Here is a 12,340-nt window from a genome sequence, read left to right as displayed (position 1 = left end):
AGACAGGGATTCACCATGTTGGCCAGGCTGGTGTCAAACTCCTGACCTCAAGTGATCCACCGACCTCAGTCTCCCAAAGTGCTGGGAATACAGGCATGAGCCACCACTCCCGGCCTGATTGTCTTCTTATAAAAGCAGGAGGTTCGCATTCCTGCAGAATCTGCAGCCTTGTCGTTGTGTGACCACAAGTAATGGGAGACAGCTTGCATCCTCTGGCCCTAAGAGTCCTCTTTGATTCTTTCAGGAGGCCCAGTGAATAAATAAGTTCAGCATAGAGAGATCAGTCACTCTGAACTTTACATTACCTGCTTTAGGGTTTAGGTTCTTCAGATCACACACTAGGGTTCAAAACTGAGCAATCTCTTCAAGTGACGTCCTACCTAAGGCAGACTGTGAGGGGAAGGTGAGCCCCTCACCCCCATTGTGTGGCTATTTAAATAATTCTTTTGAAAGGGTACTGTGACCAGCAGTTACAGACTCAGCTTTTAGACTCAACTCACTTCTTCCTCTGACCTTCCTTCCTCAAGTCATTTTCCCTCTCTGGACCTCGGTGTCTTCATCTGGAAAATGAGATGATTGAATTAGGTCATCTAGAATCTTGCTACTCAAAGTGTGATGAATGGGGCTTGTTAGAAGCATAGAATTTGAGGCTACACCCTAGACCTGCTGAATCAGAATCTGGAGGTGATTTATGTGCACATTAAATTTTGAGAAGCGCTGTTCTATAAGGTACCTTCCAGGAGCCTCACATTTGGTGCCTTTGAAACCGTGGTTACCCTCCTGTACCTTTCCTGTCATTCTCCTCAGGTTCCTTTTGTGAAAGCCTGTCTTAAAAGCCATCTGGTTCCTGGGCCTCCCGTCATCAGCATTGCTGCTGATTCATTGTGCCGCCTTCTAGGTAAAGAGGCCTCATGTTCTTTCATGCCAAGGATGAGGGGCCAGGAAATCCAGAGCAACTTAAAAGCCATGAAAAGTCAGGAAGAAAACGGTAGTTTAAATTCTGAGCAAGCCTCATGCAAGTCTGGGTCACTAGACACGTAAGGATCACAAAATAGATTGAACGTTCCAAGAGTAGGGAGGGGCAGAAAGCAAGTTAGAGAACCAAAACCAACAGCAAGGAAAATATTATAGAAGCATGCAGGAAACCTATTTTCCATTACTGCTTGTCAAAAACATAGGCTGATATACACCTAGGAAAAAAGATTATAAATTTCCCTTGTCCTTTTCCTTCACTGTTTTGAAGAGGAGTTTCCCATGGAGTTGGAGCTGTGTTGATTGGCAATTTATTTGTGAATTGTTTCATGAAACCAAGGCTTCTCTTCTCAATTTTCTGTTGTTCACTACAATTAACCATGGTTTAGTGGAAACTTCCTTTTCCCCGAGCCAATCTTCCCACCACACCCCACCCCACCCCACTGCACCTCCTTCAAAGGATATCACCACTTAAATAACAGTCTCCTAAAGCTAATGGAAGATATACTTTTCCTGTGCTCTCCCAGAGCCTTCTGATTTTTTCCTGCCTCTTTGTGATAGCACATCAGCAACTATTTATTCTCATATATTATTCTCAGGGAACATGGACAGTTGATGCATAAAACAAAAGAGTTATTCTTTACTCACATCTCAAGGCTTAGTCTGGGAACCAAGGGCCCTGCAGAACTCTGAGACATTGGATTTGGGGCAAACTGACATAGTCATGACAGAAAATAAGCAAAATGTCCACTCTATGAACCATTGAAATAAGCAGTTTATTGAACAGGTCCTGGGTGGGCCAAGCTCTTTGTAAGGAGAATTAAATGAGATAGTCTGCAGTCACTTTTCTGCAGGTAAGGAGACAGGTGAAGTAATTGCTCAAGGTCCCAGGCCCAGCAAGTAGGGGTGAGGGTTCAAACCTAGGCCTCCTGGCTCCAAGGCTCATGCTCTGAGCCCCTGTCTCGTCCATTCTGGCTGTGAAATGCCCCTTCCTCATCAGCCTGTTTTCCTGCATATGTTTTTGTTTTCAAACTGGAAATTATTTCTACTTAGTGTTCAAGACCCAAGTGGCAGTCTCCTCTTCTGGGGAGCCTTCCCTGACTCCCAGTTACCCCATTCCACTCGTGGCAGGGCCAGCAGCTCCTTTTTTTTTAATGTAACGAGCACTCCTCTCATAGTGTCTTAAAGTGAATTCTCCAGTGGTCTGTCTTTCTCATTATTAGACTCTGAGAACCTTAAGTCAAAGTCAGCCCTGTCTAGCCATCTGTGTCCTTCCAAGTACCCAGCACAGTGCCTGGCTGGAATGTCCATGTCTTTTCTTCCATAAGATGAGGAATGTGCAGGTTCTTTGTGTTAAAACAATCCAAATAAATGATACAGAAAAGATTAGCATGGCCCCATCACAAGGATGCAATGCAAATTCGTGAAGCATTCCATATTAAAAAAATAATAATTTTTTAAAAAACCAATCCAAATAGAAGGCATGTGTGTGCATGCATTGTGAATGGATATTTCTCTACACATGTGCTATGTTCTATTGCAACCTTGCACTTTAACATGTATAACTTATAAAAGGAGATGGGGCTAAGGCTAGTTCAGTGACTCATGGAAGCAGGATGGCAGGGGCTTGCCTTCTGTGGCAGAGAAAACCTCTGTCAAAACTCAGAGCCCTCTGACACCCTGATTAATGTTTCATAAGATGTCCGGGGTTTGTTTCTCTCCATCAAAACCTTGACTTTAGCCATTATTCATGCAAAACTGCTCTGAACAGGGGTCAGCAGAGCATGGCATGTTCAAAAAGGTGAGCAGACGTTTGTTTTTCCATGTGGCTTCCCTGTGACAGACAGCTCTGTTCTGAGGCTCAGAAAGGGAGAGAACGGACTCAGAGTTCAGTGACCATGTGAAATGCACAGATCGCCCCCCAGGCTGGGCTTCTGGGCAGTTTGTATAGCATAGGGGTTAAGAATATAAGAACCTCTGGGTGGAGCTCACAGCAGCTCAAGGAAACCTGCCTGTCTCTGTAGACTCCACCTCTGGGGACAGGGCACAGCTACACAACAACAACAACAACAACAACAAAGCAGCAGAAACCTCTGCAGATGCAAACGACTCTGTCTGACAGCTTTGAAGAGAGCAGTGGATCTCCCAACACAGAGGCTGAGATCTGAGAACGGACAGACTGCCTGCTCAAGTGGGTCCCTGACCCCTGAGTAGCCTAACTGGGAGACATCCCCCACTAGGGGCAGTCTGACACCCCACACCTCACAGGGTGGAGTACACCCCTGAGAGGAAGCTTCCAAAGCAAGAATCAGACAGGTACACTCGCTGTTCAGAAATATTCTATCTTCTGCAGCCTCTGCTGCTGATACCCAGGCAAACAGGGTCTGGAGTGGACCTCAAGCAATCTCCAACAGACCTACAGCTGAGGGTCCTGACTGTTAGAAGGAAAACTATCAAACAGGAAGGACACCTACACCAAAACCCCATCAGTACATCACCATCATCAAAGACCAGAGGCAGATAAAACCACAAAGATGGGGAAAAAGCAGGGCAGAAAAGCTGGAAATTCAAAAAATAAGAGCACATCTCCCCCAACAAAGGAGCGCAGCTCATCGCCAGCAACGGATCAAAGCTGGACGGAGAATGACTTTGACGAGATGAGAGAAGAAGGCTTCAGTCCATCAAACTTCTCAGAGCTAAAGGAGGAATTACGTACCCAGTGCAAAGAAACTAAGAATCTTGAAAAAAAAGTGGAAGAATTGACGGCTAGAGTAATTAATGCAGAGAAGGTCATAAACGAAATGAAAGAGATGAAAACCATGACACGAGAAATACGTGACAAATGCATAAGCTTCAGTAACCGACTCGATCAACTGGAAGAAAGAGTATCAGCGATTGAGGATCAAATGAACGAAATGAAGCGAGAAGAGAAACCAAAAGAAAAAAGAAGAAAAAGAAATGAACAAAGCCTGCAAGAAGTATGGGATTATGTAAAAAGACCAAATCTACGTCTGATTGGGGTGCCTGAAAGTGAGGGGGAAAATGGAACCAAGTTGGAAAACACTCTTCAGGATATCATCCAGGAGAACTTCCCCAACCTAGTAGGGCAGGCCAACATTCAAATCCAGGAAATACAGAGAACGCCACAAAGATACTCCTCGAGAAGAGCAACTCCAAGACACATAATTGCCAGATTCACCAAAGTTGAAATGAAGGAAAAAATCTTAAGGGCAGCCAGAGAGAAAGGTCGGGTTACCCACAAAGGGAAGCCCATCAGACTCACAGCAGATCTCTCGGCAGAAACTCTCCAAGCCAGAAGAGAGTGGGGGCCAATATTCAACATTCTTAAAGAAAAGAATTTTAAACCCAGAATTTCATATCCAGCCAAACTAAGTTTCATAAGTGAAGGAGAAATAAAATCCTTTACAGATAAGCAAATGCTTAGAGATTTTGTCACCACTAGGCCTGCCTTACAAGAGACCCTGAAGGAAGCACTCAACATGGAAAGGAACAACCGGTACCAGCCATTGCAAAAACATGCCAAAATGTAAAGACCATCGAGGCTAGGAAGAAACTGCATCAACTAACGAGCAAAATAACCAGTTAATATCATAATGGCAGGATCAAGTTCACACATAACAATCTTAACCTTAAATGTAAATGGACTAAATGCTCCAATTAAAAGACACAGACTGGCAAACTGGATAAAGAGTCAAGACCCATCAGTCTGCTGTATTCAGGAGACCCATCTCACACGCAGAGACATACATAGGCTCAAAATAAAGGGATGGAGGAAGATTTACCAAGCAAATGGAGAACAAAAAAAAGCAGGGGTTGCAATCCTAGTCTCTGATAAAACAGACTTTAAACCATCAAAGATCAAAAGAGACAAAGAAGGCCATTACATAATGGTCAAGGGATCAATTCAACAGGAAGAGCTAACTATCCTAAATATATATGCACCCAATACAGGAGCACCCAGATTCATAAAGCAAGTCCTTAGAGACTTACAAAGAGACTTAGACTCCCATACAATAATAATGGGAGACTTCAACACTCCACTGTCAACATTAGACAGATCAACGAGACAGAAAGTTAACAAGGATATCCAGGAATTGAACTCATCTCTGCAGCAAGCAGACCTAATAGACATCTATAGAACTCTCCACCCCAAATCAACAGAATATACATTCTTCTCAGCACCACATCGTACTTACTCCAAAATTGACCATATAATTGGAAGTAAAGCACTCCTCAGCAAATGTACAAGAACAGAAATTATAACAAACTGTCTCTCAGACCACAGTGCAATCAAACTAGAACTCAGGACTAAGAAACTCAATCAAAACCGCTCAACTACATGGAAACTGAACAACCTGCTCCTGAATGACTACTGGGTACATAACGAAATGAAGGCAGAAATAAAGATGTTCTTTGAAACCAATGAGAACAAAGATACAACATACCAGAATCTCTGGGACACATTTAAAGCAGTGTGCAGAGGGAAATTTATAGCACTAAATGCCCACAAGAGAAAGCAGGAAAGATCAAAAATTGACACTCTAACATCGCAATTAAAAGAACTAGAGAAGCAAGAGCAAACACATTCCAAAGCTAGCAGAAGGCAAGAGATAACTAAGATCAGAGCAGAACTGAAGGAGATAGAGACACAAAAAACCCTCCAAAAAATCAATGAATCCAGGAGTTGGTTTTTTGAAAAGATCAACAAAATTGACAGACCACTAGCAAGACTAATAAAGAAGAAAAGAGAGAAGAATCAAATCGACGCAATTAAAAATGATAAAGGGGATATCACCACCGACCCCACAGAAATACAAACTACCATCAGAGAATACTATAAACACCTCTACGCAAATAAACTGGAAAACCTAGAAGAAATGGATAATTTCCTGGACACTTACACTCTTCCAAGACTAAACCAGGAAGAAGTTGAATCCCTGAATAGACCAATAGCAGGCTCTGAAATTGAGGCAACAATTAATAGCCTACCAACCAAAAAAAGTCCAGGACCAGATGGATTCACAGCTGAATTCTACCAGAGGTATAAGGAGGAGTTGGTACCATTCCTTCTGAAACTATTCCAATCAATAGAAAAAGAGGGAATCCTCCCTAACTCATTTTATGAGGCCAACATCATCCTGATACCAAAGCCTGGCAGAGACACAACAAAAAAAAGAGAATTTTAGACCAATATCCCTGATGAACATCGATGCAAAAATCCTCAATAAAATACTGGCAAACCGGATTCAGCAACACATCAAAAAGCTTATCCACCATGATCAAGTGGGCTTCATCCCTGGGATGCAAGGCTGGTTCAACATTCGCAAATCAATAAACATAATCCAGCATATAAACAGAACCAAAGACAAGAACCACATGATTATCTCAATAGATGCAGAAAAGGCTTTTGACAAAATTCAACAGCCCTTCATGCTAAAAACGCTCAATAAATTCGGTATTGATGGAACGTACCTCAAAATAATAAGAGCTATTTATGACAAACCCACAGCCAATATCATACTGAATGGGCAAAAACTGGAAAAATTCCCTTTGAAAACTGGCACAAGACAGGGATGCCCTCTCTCACCACTCCTATTCAACATAGTGTTGGAAGTTCTGGCTAGGGCAATTAGGCAAGAGAAAGAAATCAGGGGTATTCAGTTAGGAAAAGAAGAAGTCAAATTGTCCCTGTTTGCAGATGACATGATTGTATATTTAGAAAACCCCATCGTCTCAGCCCAAAATCTCCTTAAGCTGATAAGCAACTTCAGCAAAGTCTCAGGATACAAAATTAATGTGCAAAAATCACAAGCATTCTTATACACCAATAACAGACAAACACAGAGCCAAATCATGAAGGAACTTCCATTCACAATTGCTTCAAAGAGAATAAAATACCTAGGAATCCAACTTACAAGGGATGTAAAGGACCTCTTCAAGGAGAACTACAAACCACTGCTCAGTGAAATCAAAGAGGACACAAACAAATGGAAGAACATACCATGCTCATGGATAGGAAGAATCAATATCGTGAAAATGGCCATACTGCCCAAGGTAATTTATAGATTCAATGCCATCCCCATCAAGCTACCAATGAGTTTCTTCACAGAATTGGAAAAAACTGCTTTAAAGTTCATATGGAACCAAAAAAGAGCCCGCATCTCCAAGACAATCCTAAGTCAAAAGAACAAAGCTGGAGGCATCACGCTACCTGACTTCAAACTATACTACAAGGCTACAGTAACCAAAACAGCATGGTACTGGTACCAAAACAGAGATATAAACCAATGGAACAGAACAGAGTCCTCAGAAATAATACCACACATCTACAGCCATCTGATCTTTGACAAACCTGAGAAAAACAAGAAATGGGGAAAGGATTCCCTATTTAATAAATGGTGCTGGGAAAATTGGCTAGCCATAAGTAGAAAGCTGAAACTGGATCCTTTCCTTACTCCTTATACGAAAATTAATTCAAGATGGATTAGAGACTTAAATGTTAGACCTAATGCCATAAAAATCCTAGAGGAAAACCTAGGTAGTACCATTCAGGACATAGGCATGGGCAAAGACTTCATGTCTAAAACACCAAAAGCAACAGCAGCAAAAGCTAAAATTGACAAATGGGATCTCATTAAACTAAAGAGCTTCTGCAGAGCAAAAGAAACTACCATCAGAGTGAACAGGCAACCTACAGAATGGGAGAAAATTTTTGCAATCTACTCATCTGACAAAGGGCTAATATCCAGAACCTACAAAGAACTCAAACAAATTTACAAGAAAAAAACAAACAACCCCATCAAAAAGTGGGCAAAGGATATGAACAGACATTTCTCAAAAGAAGACATTCATACAGCCAACAGACATATGAAAAAATGCTCATCATCACTGGCCATCAGAGAAATGCAAATCAAAACCACAATGAGATACCATCTCACACCAGTTAGAATGGCGATCATTCAAAAGTCAGGAAACAACAGGTGCTGGAGAGGATGTGGAGAAATAGGAACGCTTTTACACTGTTGGTGGGATTGTAAACTAGTTCAACCATTATGGAAAACAGTATGGCGATTCCTCAAGGATCTAGAACTAGATGTACCATATGACCCAGCCATCCCATTACTGGGGATATACCCAAAGGATTATAAATTATGCTGCTATAAAGACACATGCACACGTATGTTTATTGCAGCACTATTCACAATAGCAAAGACTTGGAATCAACCCAAATGTCCATCAGTGACAGATTGGATTAAGAAAATGTGGCACATATACACCATGGAATACTATGCAGCCATAAAAAAGGATGAGTTTGCGTCCTTTGTAGGGACATGGATGCAGCTGGAAACCATCATTCTTAGCAAACTATCACAAGAACAGAAAACCAAACACCGCATGTTCTCACTCATAGGTGGGAACTGAACAACGAGATCACTTGGACTCAGGAAGGGGAACATCACACACCGGGGCCTATCATGGGGAGGGGGGAGGGGGGAGGGATTGCATTGGGAGTTATACCTGATGTAAATGATGAGTTGATGGGTGCAGCAGACTAACATGGCACAAGTATACATATGTAACAAACCTGCATGTTATGCACATGTACCCTACAACTTAAAGTATAATAATAATAAATAAATTTTAAAAAAATAAAATAAAATAAAATAAAATGGTCTACTCAGAGAAAAAAAAAAAAAGAATATAAGAACCTGGCTTGCACTGGATAGCCAAGTGTCTTTGAGTGATTGAAGCCAGTGAGGTGAGTTGTTTCCTCATTCTGTGATGTGAGAGTAATAGTACCTTCCTCAAGGGCTGCTGAGAGTATTAAGAAAGTTAGTAGATGTGAGGCATTTGGACAGTAGCTAACACACTGTTAGTGCTGTGGTTGTTGGGTTCTTGCTAGTCTGCCTGTTACTAGACTGGAGGCTCCCAGAAGGCAGGTCCCTCCCCATCATCAGTTTTTTTTTTGTTTGTTTGTTTTACTATAGACTCCAGTGTAATATATGAGGCGTTGGCCTTGGTGGGCAGGTTGGAACAAGTTGTGAGCTGATGGAGAAATAGAGGCACAGGTTGGCTTTGTGGAAATTAATAAGCTCCATTTTGTAATCAATGGTTGTTTCTTAAAACAAAACTGTCCACAAGCCCTGTAACCACGGCAGGTCCCAGCTAAGATTCTCAGCTGAACCAGTGAAAAGCAGTCATCCTCTATAAACACCAGAATCAAGATGGGGGATAACATGATCCATGACCTTTTAACTACATGAAATCTACTTCTAGTAAAAATAGTGTATGCAGATGGATGTTAAGGACACCTGCTCTTTTAAAAGTCCCACTGTCTCTCTTTTGCTGTTATGTTATTACTAGAGCTGTGGCTACGTCATTGTATCTTCTGCAGTTTTCAGAAAAGGGTTATGTGACAGAACGGGCCTTGCAGAAGGGAGAAAGCAAGGCAGGCTGGAGAAGGCTGGGCTCTGATGACACAGAGTTAAACTCGGGCCTCTGCACTCATCCTGTGAGCAGATCTTGTCCCTGTGGTCACAGGTACCAGCTGGGCCTGACCAACTCGGTGTTTGGCCTGGACCAATACCTCCCCTTGGTTTGCTTCTTCCCTTGGCTGCCTAAACACGGGTAAAACAGTGATATGCCCTTGCACTGGCACAAAGGGGACAACAGAGTCCTCAGAAGGAGGGTAGGGCGAGCGTCCCTGCGGGAGTGGGATCCCCTTTGGATCTGACCACCCGTCAGGTCTCTGCCAGAGGTGACAGCCTTGGAATGGTTGTGGCTTTACCCAGCCCTTGGAGACACCACTTGGTACATTTGGGAAGTGAAGCCAGCCATGAGCCAGAAGGGCAACTTGGTTTGTCTCAGCAGGAACCCACAGCTGCCATCATGAGCTGGGAGCCCTGAGAAGGGGTCCTCCTCGCTCATTTGTAGGAGAATTTCCCGGCTGATTTGGGTCAAGATCCCCCTGCTGAGATGGCTGCCCTGCAGCTTGCTGTTGGGTGGGGCAGGGAATTGTTGCCACTTCGGGTGAACAGTGAGATTCTCTCAAACCAGAGAGTCCATATCATGTGTCCCCTCCATCTCTGCCTCAGTGCATGCATGAACTTGGTGCTGCCCTCAGTACCTTGGGTGGAGAGGAGGGTGTGAAGAGGGATAAGATATTTGGATGATTGATTAGTGTCTTAGTTTGGATTCCCCCAGCAGTATAAGTTGTGTGTCTGGGAGGTAAGCCCAGGCAGCACTGGTTAGGGGAGAGGGGAAGTGAGACAGGGAAGGAAGGAGGCCAGGACAACAGAATTCACTGGAGAGTAGGTCACTGCAGCCCCCGAGGGGTGAGGGAGCTGGGTGGAGCATTCACGCATCAGCTCCCATGGTCACTGGGTCTAGGCTGCTCCTGGACTGTTAACATACAGGCACTTCCAGCCTGTCCCCTGCAGGCCAAGACAGCCTCAGGCCAAGAGTCCAGGTGCACACAAAGCCCTTGGTGGACCCAGCAGGTGCCAAGGGGACGTGGGCTGGGCAGACCCTGCTATAGTTGGCTGGGGGAAGGGGTGTTTACTTTTGTCTTTAAAGCAGATTAAGATTTAATCCATTGTACAAGAGGGAAAACCAGAAGTGGGAAGCAGCCCAAGTGTCCACGGACAGATGAATGGATCAACAAAATGTGGCCTATTTGGACAATGGAATATTATTCACGAGGAAGGAAATTCTGATACATGCTACATGGATGAACCTTGAAGACCTTATGTTAAATGAAATAGGCCGGTCGCAAAAGGACAGATATATAATTCCACTCATATGAGGCACCTAGAGTAGTCAAATCCAGAGGCAGAAAGTAGAACGGTGGTTACTAAGAGCTGTGGGGAGGGGAATGGGAAGCTATTGTTTACGGGGTACGGTTTGGGAAGATGAAAATGTTACGGTGTTGGATGGTGGTGATGGCTACACAACAGTGTGAATGCACTCAGTGCCACAGAACTGTACACACAGAAATGGTTACAGTGGTAATTCTTATGTTACATGTATGTGTGTGTGTGTGTATATACATATTTGTGTGTGCGTGTGTGTGTATATAAAACACTTACCACAATAAAAGTAAAGAGAAGAGAAACGAAGGCCCGTCAATCTGAGTAACTTCTCCAGAGCTACTCAGTGGTTCCCTAGGGAGGCCATGAAGAGCCTGTGGAGAGGTGTCTGCTGTTCCTGTAGGTGCTGGGACCCCTCACCTGGCTTCGTCACCTCCTTACCAGCTGAGGACTCCACAGCAGGGACAGAGCAGGTGTTTCTGGGTATTATGGCTCAGATTAATTTGAGTCAAGAATGAGACTTTCTGGTATGTCAGAGAATAGGCCCCTTTGAATGAGTCACCAGGCTCCGAATTCCATCGCTGGTTTTTGTCATGAGGAAAGTGGAGCTGGCGCCTTGAGGACCCACTCTGCATAAGAATGATGCTCTGCACCAGAGGCAGAGGGATTAGATCAAAACCTCTGCCCCTTTGTTAATGTCTTACAGGCAGATGGGCATGTCGACAGGTAAGTGACATTTAGGCAGAAACCTGAAGGACAGGTTACTGAGGCTGCCAGGTAGAGGGGGACTGAGAGAGAGCTGGGGAAGGGTGAGCCATCCTCATGGGAGGGATGAAAGGTTAGAGTGGTAGAGAATGACATGATCAACTTTTCCTTTTAAAAAATCCCTTGCGATGCAATGGGGAGAGTGGATTAGACTGGGGGAGGGTAAGGAGAGGCAGCCAGTTGGGAAGTGCCTGCAGCCTTCCAGGGTGGCTTGCACCTGAGCACAGAAGTGATGTTGCTGGTCTCACATGAAGGTCTCCCAGGAGGGTCAGGATATAGAAACACTTCAGCATCTTTGGAGAAAAACATATATAAATCATAATCTACATTTAAGTAGAATTTGCAATGTATTTAATCAGTTGTAATGAAGCCAGATTTATATAGAAAACTGAAACCAGAAATTGGAAACCTCATTTTGGGTGGTTTGGAGGCCAACGGAGTTGGAATTGACTCTCACTGCACCTTCTCTGGTGCACAGGGCATCAAGAGACTCCAGAAAAGCCTTTGCCATATTTTATTCATTTATGCCCCTGTTGTAAAACAGAGGTCATACTCTGTCTTCGTATGCTTTCTATTTGTATCTCATTCTGCTAGATGCTGAGAGATAAAGAGATACATGAAATAAGGATTTGTGTCTCCAGAGACCTTCAGTCTGGCTTGGGGAGGGGGTCAGACAGGGGCTGGGTAAATGGGTGTCTTGTAGCTGTTCAAGGCTGCCAAAAGTAGGACATGATTAATTGTTTAATGATAAATGGGACAGAAAATACAGGACT

General features: G+C 43.6%; 1 pseudogene; it reads left to right on the top strand.

Annotated features, from left to right (window-relative positions):
- Positions 1-2,315: 2,315 nt before the first annotated feature.
- On the top strand, positions 2,316-2,415 carry LOC116273954 (annotated as a pseudogene).
- The last annotated feature ends 9,925 nt before the right edge of the window (positions 2,416-12,340 follow it).

Source organism: Papio anubis, chromosome 2, assembly GCF_008728515.1.
Source record: "Papio anubis isolate 15944 chromosome 2, Panubis1.0, whole genome shotgun sequence".
Taxonomy (NCBI): Eukaryota; Metazoa; Chordata; class Mammalia; order Primates; family Cercopithecidae; genus Papio; species Papio anubis.
This window is presented reverse-complemented; position numbering and strand designations above follow the sequence as displayed.